Source organism: Lepidochelys kempii, chromosome 14 (assembly GCF_965140265.1).
Source record: "Lepidochelys kempii isolate rLepKem1 chromosome 14, rLepKem1.hap2, whole genome shotgun sequence".
NCBI lineage: Eukaryota > Metazoa > Chordata > Testudines > Cheloniidae > Lepidochelys > Lepidochelys kempii.
The window spans coordinates 17999799-18011655 of record NC_133269.1 but is presented as its reverse complement, the minus strand read 5'-3'; the positions used below and the strand labels follow the sequence as shown (position 1 = coordinate 18011655).

General features: G+C 38.4%; 1 protein-coding gene across 10 annotated transcripts in view; it reads left to right on the top strand.

The window, feature by feature from the left end:
- Nucleotides 1–278: 278 nt before the first annotated feature.
- Nucleotides 279–11857, top strand: part of TNRC6C (trinucleotide repeat containing adaptor 6C) — a 204436-nt gene continuing 192857 nt past the window's right edge. For all 10 annotated transcript variants that reach the window (XM_073311080.1, XM_073311085.1, XM_073311087.1 and 7 more), the window contains exon 1: nt 279–1609. The gene's annotated coding sequence lies outside the window, so the exon portion shown is untranslated. The remainder of the gene's footprint in view (nt 1610–11857) is intronic.

Sequence of the window (11857 nt, the reverse complement as noted above, 5' to 3'; positions counted from 1 at the left end):
AGAGGGTGAGCAACGTGCCCAGTTGCGCGGGCAGCAGGTGCGAGCCGCGCGCCTTCCTGCGCAGTTAGGTGACACACAAGGCTGCTCTAGCCAAGATGGACGGAGCTAGCAGAAGCTGGCGGGAGGGAGGACCGGAGCAGCTCGCGCGTCTTCAGGTCTCGGGAGCGCGCGGGAAGGGGGGCAGAACCTGCCGCTGAGCCGCGGCGCTGATTGGCTCTGCCACCCAAACTAATTTGCATGCCGCAGTTTCTCTTCCCTCCCGTCACGTGATCGGGGGGGGCGCTGAGGCTTCCTGTTTGGGGGGGGCGGGGGAATCGAGCAGCGGGTCTCCTCCTGGTCTCGCGCTGCCTGGCGGGGTTCTTGTCAGTTAGCAACAAAATGGCCGCGGTGGCAGCAGCTCTGCTCCTGAGGACGGTGGTGGTGGTGGCGGTGGCAGCGGCAGCAGCATCGAGGAGGAGCAGCGGGGGCCCGGCACCGCCTGTCTGCTAGAGAGAGCGCGCGCGAGACGCTGCAGCCCCAGCCTCCCCGCCACAGAGAGACGCTGCTGCAGCCCCCTGGGGAGACGTTGCTGCCTCAGCCTCTTGCCTCCCCCCGGGGCGCAAGACTCCTGGATTCCCTCCCCCCCCGCCCCCCAGTGAGAGGCTCCGCTGCGGCAGCTTCCAGCCTGGTCCTGAGGGGCACTTCTGGATCCCTCTGGAGGAGACGGAGAGACCCCGCTGGATCTCCCCTCGTCCTCCTCCTGCCACTAGATCCTCCGCGAGAGACGCTCTGCTGGATTCCCCTCGCCCCATTGGGTCCCCCCTGTGAGAGATCCTTCTGCTTGGATGCCCCATAAGAGAGACTGCTGGATCCTCCCCCTGTGAGTGACTGCTGGATCCTCCCCCGTCCTTCTCCCTGTGAGAGAGACTTCACTGGATCCTCCTCCTGCCTGGATCCCCATGTGAGAGAGACTGTTGGATCCCCCTGTGGCTCCAAATTTTGGAGGGGGAGCCCTCTTTCAACCAGGTTGTGGGATCCACTTTCTCCTTTTAATTTGCACTTTTTGAAGCCTCAGATGCTCCTCCATGTGGACAGAGAATCCATCAACACAAACAAAAAATAAACTCTCCCCGATCCACTCCACATCCTGATTCCGTGGGTTTTGCTGCAACTCGAAAGCAAATGTGTATTTAAAACAACATTCGTGTGCAAAAGTCTAGCTAGGGACTTTTTTCCCCTTTCTTTCTCCACTGGAAATCAAAAGCTTGTTTTGGAATTGAACCTGTTTCTCCTGCACTTGGGCTGGATAACACTGAAGCTCTTTGCTCTTCTGCTTGGATACTGTTTCTTGTTGACTTGTTTTTCTTCTCTTCTGTGGCAGGTTGTGGGGGGAGTTGCTTTTTGTTGGGGGGGGGGGAACGACTGAATCTTTTTCGTGGCCGTGTGAGGTTTTTTTTTTTTCGGATTCAGATTCGTGAAATTACGGGTATTTTTTTTTTTTAAAAAAAGCATTAAAATAAGCAAGAAGCACGTCAGAGAGACCACACGCTAGACGAAATACTCACTCGTTTCATTGCAGAAAGACTGAGTCGAAAGCTGCCAAAGAGCCCCTGAAGGAAAAGAAGAAAAGGTAAGGGGCGATAGTTATATATTAATCTGGAAACAGTAGAAGTTGGAGATGGGAAAGACCTGTTAAGTCATTTCGTTAGTGCATGCCACCCTTTCCCCCCTTGGAGTTCAGGGCAGGATTTTTCACTATATCTGTATTTTATTTTCAAATCGTCTTCACCTTTTAATTTTATTATGGAACCGGTGGAACAAATAATACTGTGAAGTACTTCCACGCCAACTGTTTTTAAACCGTTACTTTAAGATATATCTTAAAACTAAAATCGTTTTCCCTACTTCCTAATTGTTAAAAAATAGACCTTTATAAAAACTTGGTATTTTCATATGGTGATTTTTTACACGTATCTAATTATCATTACCTGCATCATCATTTAAGTGGAGTCCCATATGTAGCAGTTAAAAATGTTCTAGATTACAGGAAGAACCTTGTGAGTTTGCTTTTAATAAATGATGATGGATGTGTGAGTTGATGTGTAGCGTTTGAAAATTAGTATAAAATAATTAGCGAGGTCACCAGGGCTGCTTTTGATCATAACCAAGTAGGTGAAACTTGAACATCATCCTTGATGGTCAGTTTCAGTTAAATGGTAAGAGCTCTTTAGATCCGTAGTTTTTTTTATATAATTAGGTTATGGTAACTACCAGAACTTAGTCTCTAAATACTAGACATGAGGGAGATTATTTTTCATATTTTCATGAAGCCAAATTTTCCTTATTGGTTTCAGTAAGAGCATCAGTAAGGAACAAAAACCGTGTTGCTAACTGCAAAGAGAGATGGATGTTCAATTGTTATTCTTAGAAATCATGAGGCAGTGGAAGTTTATTAAAGATATTTGAATCCTCTGTTTTATTTTGCAAGTTTCTGTCAAAGGGTAATCTCTTTACTGTGTAACTGTGCATTAGTAGAAGGTCCAGTTATGAGACTCACTGAAATATACGAATTATTTTATGCCTCATAATATAATTTAATATTTTGTTTTCTTAAGTTATATATTTTTAATTGTTATTGCTGGAAACTTCAGCATTTTATTTTCTTTAGAATGGCCATTGTAGTCTAGCAAGTCATACTTTGATTTGGTCTAGGGTTAGCTTTATTCTCTGCTTCAATTTGGATATTTTTATTGGAAAATATTTGCTTATATTTAGTTTATATAATTTTCAACTTTGATTTGTATTTTTCTTGAGCACAACATGGCCATTTTTGCATATAATGAATTGAGGAAATATTTTTTCCTGTATCTTAAACTAATTTGATTTTATATTCAGTGGAATCCAGACTAATAATTTAATTTCATCATTGGACTAATCAAACTAGTTAAAACCCAGTAATTGCTGCTGTTAGTGGTCTGGTTGGTTGTATTTGTATCAATATATATCTTAAATCAATGAATATTGTTACACTAAGAATAATGAACAAGACAACATCTGCTGTTCTTGGATGCCATTATTCAAATGATTCCCACTTTTTAAAATCCTTACTAACAGTAAATGTTTCCTCAGTTTGGATTTGGTGAGAGATGACCTTTGGATTTTGGTTGCTGTTGTACATTATATTTGATTTGTTTAAGAAATCACTGAGGTGGTAAACACAGATTTAGAAAACCTTTGTTTGCTTCTCTCAGAAATATGTATTGGGGGTTAGGTGAGATAGTATTGGATGCGACCTAACAAATTACCTGACAGGTTTTTTTTCCCATGCCTAATAGTTGAATTGCTTCACATCTTCTGTGACTTGTTAAATTCAATAAGCTGCCATTTGAATATCTTTCCAGCCAAGTTAATCTATGAATTGTGAACTATGATCTCAAAATGGTGCACTGACAAATGTCTAAAACGTACTGGTCTTCGAGTAATATTATTTTGTCTGCTACTGCCCCTTTTAAAATCTTTTCCAAAGTGACTCTTCTCCTTAATAGTAACTTGTGTATAAATAGTTAAGAAGGCTGCTGCTAGATATTTCTACTTAACTATATTGGAAGACACTGTTGTTATTGGATATCAATATTTTTACAGCCATGTTTCTTAACTTCTAAATTCAGACAATCTGGTTTCCAAAAAAGGCTGTGGAGTTCAATACTGGATAACTTGAGGGGACCTGGATGGTTCAAGGGACTGGTGGTAGTTTTTCACCTCTATGACCACATTAAATTCAGTGAAGCATGTTGATTTCTGAAATCATTTCACCATTGTTAGGCAGACAAGGTGGGTGAGGTAATATCTGTGAGATGAGAATGGTCTCAGTTCAGTTCCTGGTGAACAGGTGCTTGGGTCCCAAAAATCGCAGTTGTATTGGCCAAGGAATGAATGGGCATGGAGACTTAGAGGCAGTCCCTCCAGAGCAAGGTTAAAACATGCATCAGAGGCTGTTTGGGGTGGGGCCAAGAGTATGATATACTTCTTTGGATAAATAAGACTGTGTCTAATGTATGTAGTGTCATAGGCCAAATATGTTAGTGCAAAATGACTGTGCTGTTCAGAACTTTTTCAGGTGTTTGGTATTGCACTTACGATTTTTTTATGTTTCAGTTCTTTGCAGGATAGCAAGCTATAGGTAGAGCATGTATTGACAAATATTAATTGTTTGGTAATATACAAACGTACAGCTGTTTTTAAAAAAAGCCCACTTTTATTCTTGAGATAAATGGGTGATGGGGTCCTTTACCATTTTCATTTGGTGTCTCTCAGTTTATGCTGTACAGATTCTTTTGTGATTAGGAGGTTATCTGGTACATAGTTTGGATGTTGTACTAAACACCTACCAGGCAGAAGACTAAACCTACTAGCAAGTGGAAGAGGTGAAGGAGAGCAGGGAGAAGAGCTAGTCTAGTCCACAAGCAATGTCCTGGTGAGAAGTCTAGTCCCAACAAAGTTTCCCAGCTGCTGGGAAGTGAAAGTGATGGAATGTCTGACAAAGTGCTGTTTTTGAACCTTGGTTGGGGTCTCTTTTTAAAAAGGATTTGCTAATTTAAAGCTCTTTCCTTTTCAAGTTTTCTGGAATGTCTTTCCGCCTTTTCCAAAACTGTCTCCTGTGCTCTGTGAATGGGAATGTGTGCATCACCCTCTTTCACTAAGCCTCGTCAGTTGCTAGGAAGAGGGAAAGAAGAGGTAGAGACCTCTCTAACCTGCTTAGAGGGTCTTTCATTACCCCCTAACATCTAAAGTACACTTTTGGTGAAGTTTGTGATCCTTTTGTTGAAATTTTAAAGACAATAGATAAATATTTTACTTCTGCCTTGTTTTTATTTTTTGAATATTTTTGATACAATAGATGTTAAGTTTTTTCAGGTAGGATGAATTTTTCCAAATAAGTTTGAGAAAAACATGATCATTGTGGGAGACTGTATTGTTATGCCCAATCTTAAGATTCTTTGTGTTGACTAAATACTCAGGACTGTTAGTAGTTTAATGATGTGTGAAACTCAAAGTAAAGCATTAGATTAGAGTGAGACTAAAACTTTTCCCACCACAAGCTACAAATTATTTAAATCTTGAAATATTTTGATGATAAATATAAATTGAACTTATTAAGAAATTTCACTTAAAGAACAGAGTCTACAAAAGCAGTCTATCTAGAAATAGCACAAGCATTTGGTAGTCTACTTTTTAAGAATCTTGGTTACTTAGGATTGTGAACAAATTTGTTTTTCATATAGAGGTCTTAGTTTCCTTACTTGCTGACTTCTAGAGAAAACAGCTACCACTGTAAGCTGCTTACATATCAATGTATGAGTTACTCCAAACAATCTACAGTTTAACATTATAGACCCCCTTTTTTCATTCATGAGAAACCAATATATTAAAACAGTGATCTGGAAATGTTTTACTTTCAGTTTCAGTAAGGAAAAATCAATGAGACTGGTGACAGTGGGAATGGATAATACTTTAAATTACATTTATTTCCCTCTAGGCAGCTGTCCTTACAGAGATAAATATGCACTTTTCCAAATGCTGTCATCTGGCCCCTTTCCAAAACAAGCTGAAGGAGGAGGTCAAGGGTGGAGCAGTCTTTTACTTCAGCAAAGAGAGGCTCTCAGTTGGAAAGAATTGTTAGATAAAGTCTATGTAGTGCTGGCTATGCGAACACTGCAGACTTAAAGTTAAAAAACAAACAAACAAACCCTAAACCTTTCCTATTCAGATAAAGTAGACTGTTAATTTCCTGTATGTTAAATCCTGTTACTGTAGTTATTTATGTAATAATTTCAGGTTATGCTAGTTTAATTGTGGACATGCATACTACTTACTTGAAAAAAAAATCAATGAAAAATGCAAGACTTTGTTCAATCTTCAGTCACACCAAACCATGAGCAGCACAGAATTACTATTGGGTGTAATAGTTAAAATTCAGATAACAAGATTGTGGTAACACCATCAGAAGGTTTTCTTCTGACTTGGAAGTTGCAGGTAGAAGTTTGTCAATCCCTTAGTATTAGAGATGAATGATAAGGAAACCTCTTTAATGCCTGGTGACACTATATTCTGGCCAATTTTGTATCAGCTGGTGCCTTCTAGTGATTAATGACTGGAGGTTTTCAGTTGCATTATGAAGATATCAGCGAGGACAAATGGTATTTAAAAGAGAAAGTGAATTGGGAGATGCTTTAGAAATGACAATATAAAATTGTGTGCAGTGTTGTAGGTGTGTTGTCTCAAATAAAATTGCATTACTAAATGGATTTTACACTCTGCATGGCCTCTTTGATTTAGCAGTAAAAAGTAACCACATAAAGAGAGAGTGACCATTTTAACAGAAGTCAAATTTAGTGCTTAAAGCAATATATGGTTTTGTTTTTGAAATCTTGTCTGTTTATGAAAATTATTAATCTGTCAGAAAATCATGCTTTAGAGTTTGGACTCTTAATATAAGCATATTTAGAAATGTTTTGCGTGTAACACTTAAAATATGACTAATCTGCATTGTAGTTTTCAGAAAGCAACTACAAATGTGACCATGTATTAAAAGTTATTTTCTTTTGTATGAACTGCAACTTTAAAAAATTGCTTTAGTGCCATTCTGCTGGTCAAAATTAGGTTAGTTAAATTACTGATTTTAGTTGGAGACTAAGTTTTGCTATTAAATCACAATTATCATAATTAGATTCTTCAAGAAAATATTCAAACTTTTATTAGTATAATTTTAATGTATTTTAAGATTGACTTTGTTTTTTCAAGAAATGTTCTTGATTCGCTTAATTTTTCTAAAAATGTTTCACTTGGCAATCTGTCCCTTTTGAGTTTACATTTTAATCTTACCTCTTTCAAATCAAAAGCTCGCTCTTTGTGAAGACATGCTGGATAACACTATTAATATCTATAGAAAGATCTCTATGAAGTAGTTAGCTATATATTTACAATCTTCACAGTTCCAAGAATCTAAGCATCAAATTTTGAATTGATTAACCTTGACCCTGGATGTATCAGCCGTATAATTTTACAAAATTAAAGTCCTGTGTAATTCAGACCTATGAAATATTAAAAGTTTGGGGAGGTAGTGAAGGCTGCTTTCTGGAGCTCTTTCCTTTTGTGTTTTGTGGTCATGGAGGGCTCAGAAGAATGAGAACAGTTATTTGTGCTATAGCAGTGATGTTTTATGGCTGGATGCCCAGATTGTCTAGCTTTGCAGACAGCCCCATCGTTTCTTTTGAGGTCTGTGTAGTTGGAATACATTCTTAATGTACAACTATCTGCAGCTTGCTGTTCCTGTGTCATGAAATGTACATTCACGTCAGAAATTTAAATCAAAGTGAGATTTTTCTCTGGTTTGTCAACAAATGTAGTGGAATTTATTTTTACAAGTTTAAGTTTACAGAATATTCACGGTAATCTCTTGGGGCTTGCCTACACTACAGGGCACAGCTATGGCACTGCAGCTGTGCTGCGATAGACACTTGCTGCGGTGATCTGCTTGAGAGGTGGTAGCTAGGTCAACAGAAGAATTCTTCTGTCGACATAGCAGTGTCTATACGAGGGCTGATGTCAGCTTGTGTGTGTCCATTAGGGGTGTGAATTTCACAGCCCTGAGTGATGTTGACCTAAGTTTTAGGTGTAAACTAGGTCTTACTTGGAAATGTAATTTCTTTGTATTTAAAACGTGTTAGATCTATTCTAAAGCTAGTTTTTGTTCAGACTAAAGAGTGGAATCTTTAGAGAGAAAAATGATGCATATAGTTCTTCAGAGAGAAATTGACTTGTCAAGTAAATGTGACATACTTTGTGGTAAATAAGCCAGAGAGAAACACATTTACATGGCTCAAAATATTTTATAACTACTGCTAGGCTAGGGCAGTATTTTATTAGAGTCAACCCAAGGGCAGAATGGGACCTGTGTGGAGCTTCCCATCAAGCTGCTGTCTGTGGGCCTTACATTTTTATAGTCAATAGTATATAACTAGTACCAGTAAATATCTACTGAAGAAGGAACTTCATTTTCTTCCTTGCTGCTGTTTCCTTTCCCACTCCCTTTTATTCTTGTTTGTGTATGTATGTATTTGGACTTCCAGTGACAGATGAGAGCCTTTTTTCATTTTTTGTTTGTGAAAGTAAATTTTTTACTTATTTAGCTTTATTGAATAGAATTTTAAGGAGGTAGTTATCCATTAATATACAAAAACATGAGTTCATTTTAAACTCTGGTTTTAGTTAAAATTGTTATTGGCTGGCACTTCATGTTGAAGGCACTGCCCCCACAGTGGTTCCCGGCCAATGGGAGCTGCGGAGCCAGTGCTCGGGGTGGGGGCAGCATGCAGAGGTGCCTGCTGCGCCTCCGCCTAGGAGCAGCTGGGACAGGTCGCTGCTTGCAGGGAGCTGCTCATGGTGAGCCCCCTCCCATGCTCCAGCCCCACACCCTCTCCCTCACCCAAATTCCCTCCCTCTTAGTTAACCAGCATTTTTCACTTACCGGCACCCCCCATTTCCCCAACATGCCTGATAAAACAGCTTTTACTGTACTAGTATCTCCAGAGAATATCTGTTTCATTGGGCAGGCTGCATGAATTTATCAGAATTACAACTGTTTATTTAATTTGGCATAAACAGTAGTTCATTTTGATCCATCTAACTTAACTTCATCAACACAAGAAGGAAAAACTGTAAAAACAAGAATACCCAATTTAAAAATACTTTAATTGCTCTGTCTGAGATTAACATGTAGTTTAAGATTGTCATTAAACAGTGAAAAATCAGGTCAAAATTCAGAGGTAATTGTCGTTCTAAAAAATTCTTCATTCTATTATGGTTATATTTTTCTCAATTTAGTTTACCATGTATTTGTTAAGCATGAGTACAGCGGAGTCCTCAAACAATAATTGTAAGTTTAGCTTTCTGACTGTAGTCCTGATGTTGATATATAACAAATACAATATTGATTTAATAAGTTTCTGAATTTAAAAAGCTGAATCATTTTACTACAGGTTTAAGTATTTGTTATTCATCTATTAGTGATCTTTTCTTAGTATTTAAAGATTCTGCTTTGTATTTTGTCTACAGACTTTGCAATTGGTTGTCATTTTTTTTTCAGTTAAACTGTAGGTGTGGTCTGGAAAATAACCTTATAAATAAAATTAGTGTACCATATAAAACTCTGTTCAGATTACAAGGGATTCTTCAGACTGCCAGCACTGCAGGCTTAACCTGACATTTGAAAATCAAATGGTGTTCTCTGCTTTTTGCATTACCAAAAATAGAGAATCTGGAGTAGAATTTTAACTGTCAAGTTTGATAGGAGAGCATGTGGCAACTCGTTCTCATTTTATTTGCAATGCTGATGATGCTAAAACCTTAATACATTAGTTCAATAAGCAGTGGTGACTCAGAGTAATTAGGAAGCCAACACATGCCATACATAAGTGGCAGATAGGTTTTTAACAATAACACCGCTTGGTTTCACATTATAGAAGTAGTTGGTGCAAAATGTAATTCTACACTTAATAAGTAGATTTCCCCTGTGTTTTGGTAACTCGAATATGAAAAACATAGCTGCCATGCATTTGTGAAGCGGTGTAGGTGATGGTATTCTAACTGCCAATTCATATTTTCTAACATCATTTGTCATAAGACAGAATGCATATATTGTTGATTTAGATGTTAGACCACTGATTTCAGTGTAGTTGTCATAAATGTGTGGTGAGTAGTATTCTTACCATTAATAAACTAGTATCCTTATATGAACAGCATAGTTTGAGGGAAAACATGATTTTCTGTGGGATTTGATGGAATTGGGAAAATGCAGAATTGTTACTGTTTTTTGGTAATGCATATATCTTTCTAATCAAGCTTTTTGAGAGAAATGACCCAAATCTGGTTCAGATGTAAGTCTCCACAAATACTTGTTAAGTGAATATCATAAAGGATAAATTATCATGACTCTTGGTATATTGGAGTCTATTGTCAGACTTATTTCTTCATTCGGTTTTCAGACTTATGGCTGTATTCATACATGCTTACAAAATGTATCGTTCTAGCCCAAAAAAAGCATTTTGGCTTGTTTAATCTCATCTGTAAAAAAACAACAAGTTTTAATATTGAAAATAAAACTTTTAGCATAGTTTTATGGTGTAGTTAAATTAAAAATAGGGCGGTCAATCACAGTTAATTCACATGATTAACTAAAAAAATTAATCACGATTAAAATATTTATCACAATTGCACTGTTAAACAATAGAATATCAATTGAAATTAAATATTTTTGGATGTTTTTCTACATTTTCAAATATATTGATTTCTGTTACAACAGAATACAAACTGTACAGCGCTCACTTTATATAAGTATTTTTGATTACAAATATTTGCACTGTAAAAATGATAAAAGTAATAGTGTTTTTCAGTTCACCTCATACAGTTACCATAGTGTAATCTCTTTATTGTGAAAGTGTAACTTACAAATGTAGATTTTGGGGGGGGGGGGGTTACATAACCACTCCAAATCAAAACAATCTAAAACTTTAGAGCCTACAAGTCCACTCAGTCCTACTTCTTGTTCAGCCAGTCGGTAAGAAAAACAAGTTCGTTTACATTTATGGGAGATACTGCTGCCCACTTCTTATTTACGATGTCACCTGAAAGTGAGCACAGGCGTTCACATGGTACGTTTGTAGCCGGCGTTGCAAGGTGTTTACATGCCAGGTATGCTAAACATTCGTATGCTCTTTTATGTTTTGGCTACCATTCCAGAGGACATGCTTCCTGTTGATGATGCTTGATTTAAAAAAAAAAAAAGTGTGTTAATTAAATTTGTGACTGACCTCCTTGGGGGAGAATTGTATGTCTCCTGTTCTGTTTTATCTGCATTCTGCCATATATTTCATGTTATAGCAGTCTCAGGCGATAACCCAGCACATGTTCGCTTTAAGGACACTTTCACAGGAGATTTGACAAAACGCAAAGAAGATACCAGTGTGAGATTTCTAAAAATAGCTACAGCACTCAACCCAAGGTTTAAGAATCTGAAGTGCTGTCCAAAATCTGAGAGGGACGAGGTGTGGAGCGTGCTTTCAGAAGTCTTAAAAGAGCAACGCTCCGATGTAGAAACTACAAAACCCGAGCCACCAAAAAAGAAAATCGACCTTCTGCTGGTGGCATCTGACTGAGATGATGAAAATGTACGTGCATCGGTCTGCTCTGCTTTGGATCATTATCGAGCAGAACCTGTCATCAACATGGATGCATATCCTCTGGAGTGGTGGTTGAAGCATGAAGGGACATATGAATCTTTAGAGCATCTGGCACGTAAATACCTTGTGACTGTGACAGATTGGATCACAGAAACCTCCTTGGGACTGCCACCTGATGTGCCAAGATTACTTCTGCCCTTGCTTTCCCTGCCAGTTTGGGATTCCAGCACCCTGTCTTGCTGAGCCAGACATGCCAGTCTGCTCCAACACAGACCCAGGGTCTGAAACATGTGCCTCAAACTGCAAGCGTAACTGAAACAACTTAGGAAGTGTTCCTGTCTTTAACATTCAGATGCCCAACTCCCAATGGGGTCCAAACCCTAAATAAATCTGTTTTACCCTGTATAAAGCTTATACAGGGTAAACTCATAAATTGTTCGCCCTCTATAACACTGATAGAGAGGTATACACAGTTGTTTGCGCCCCCCCCCCCCGGGGTATTAATGCATACTCTGGGTTAATTCATAAGTAAAAAGTGATTTTATTAAATACAGAAAGTAGGATTTAAGTGGTTCCAAGTAGTAACAGACAGAACAAAGTGAATTACCAAGCAAAATAAAATAAAACACGCAAGTCTAAGT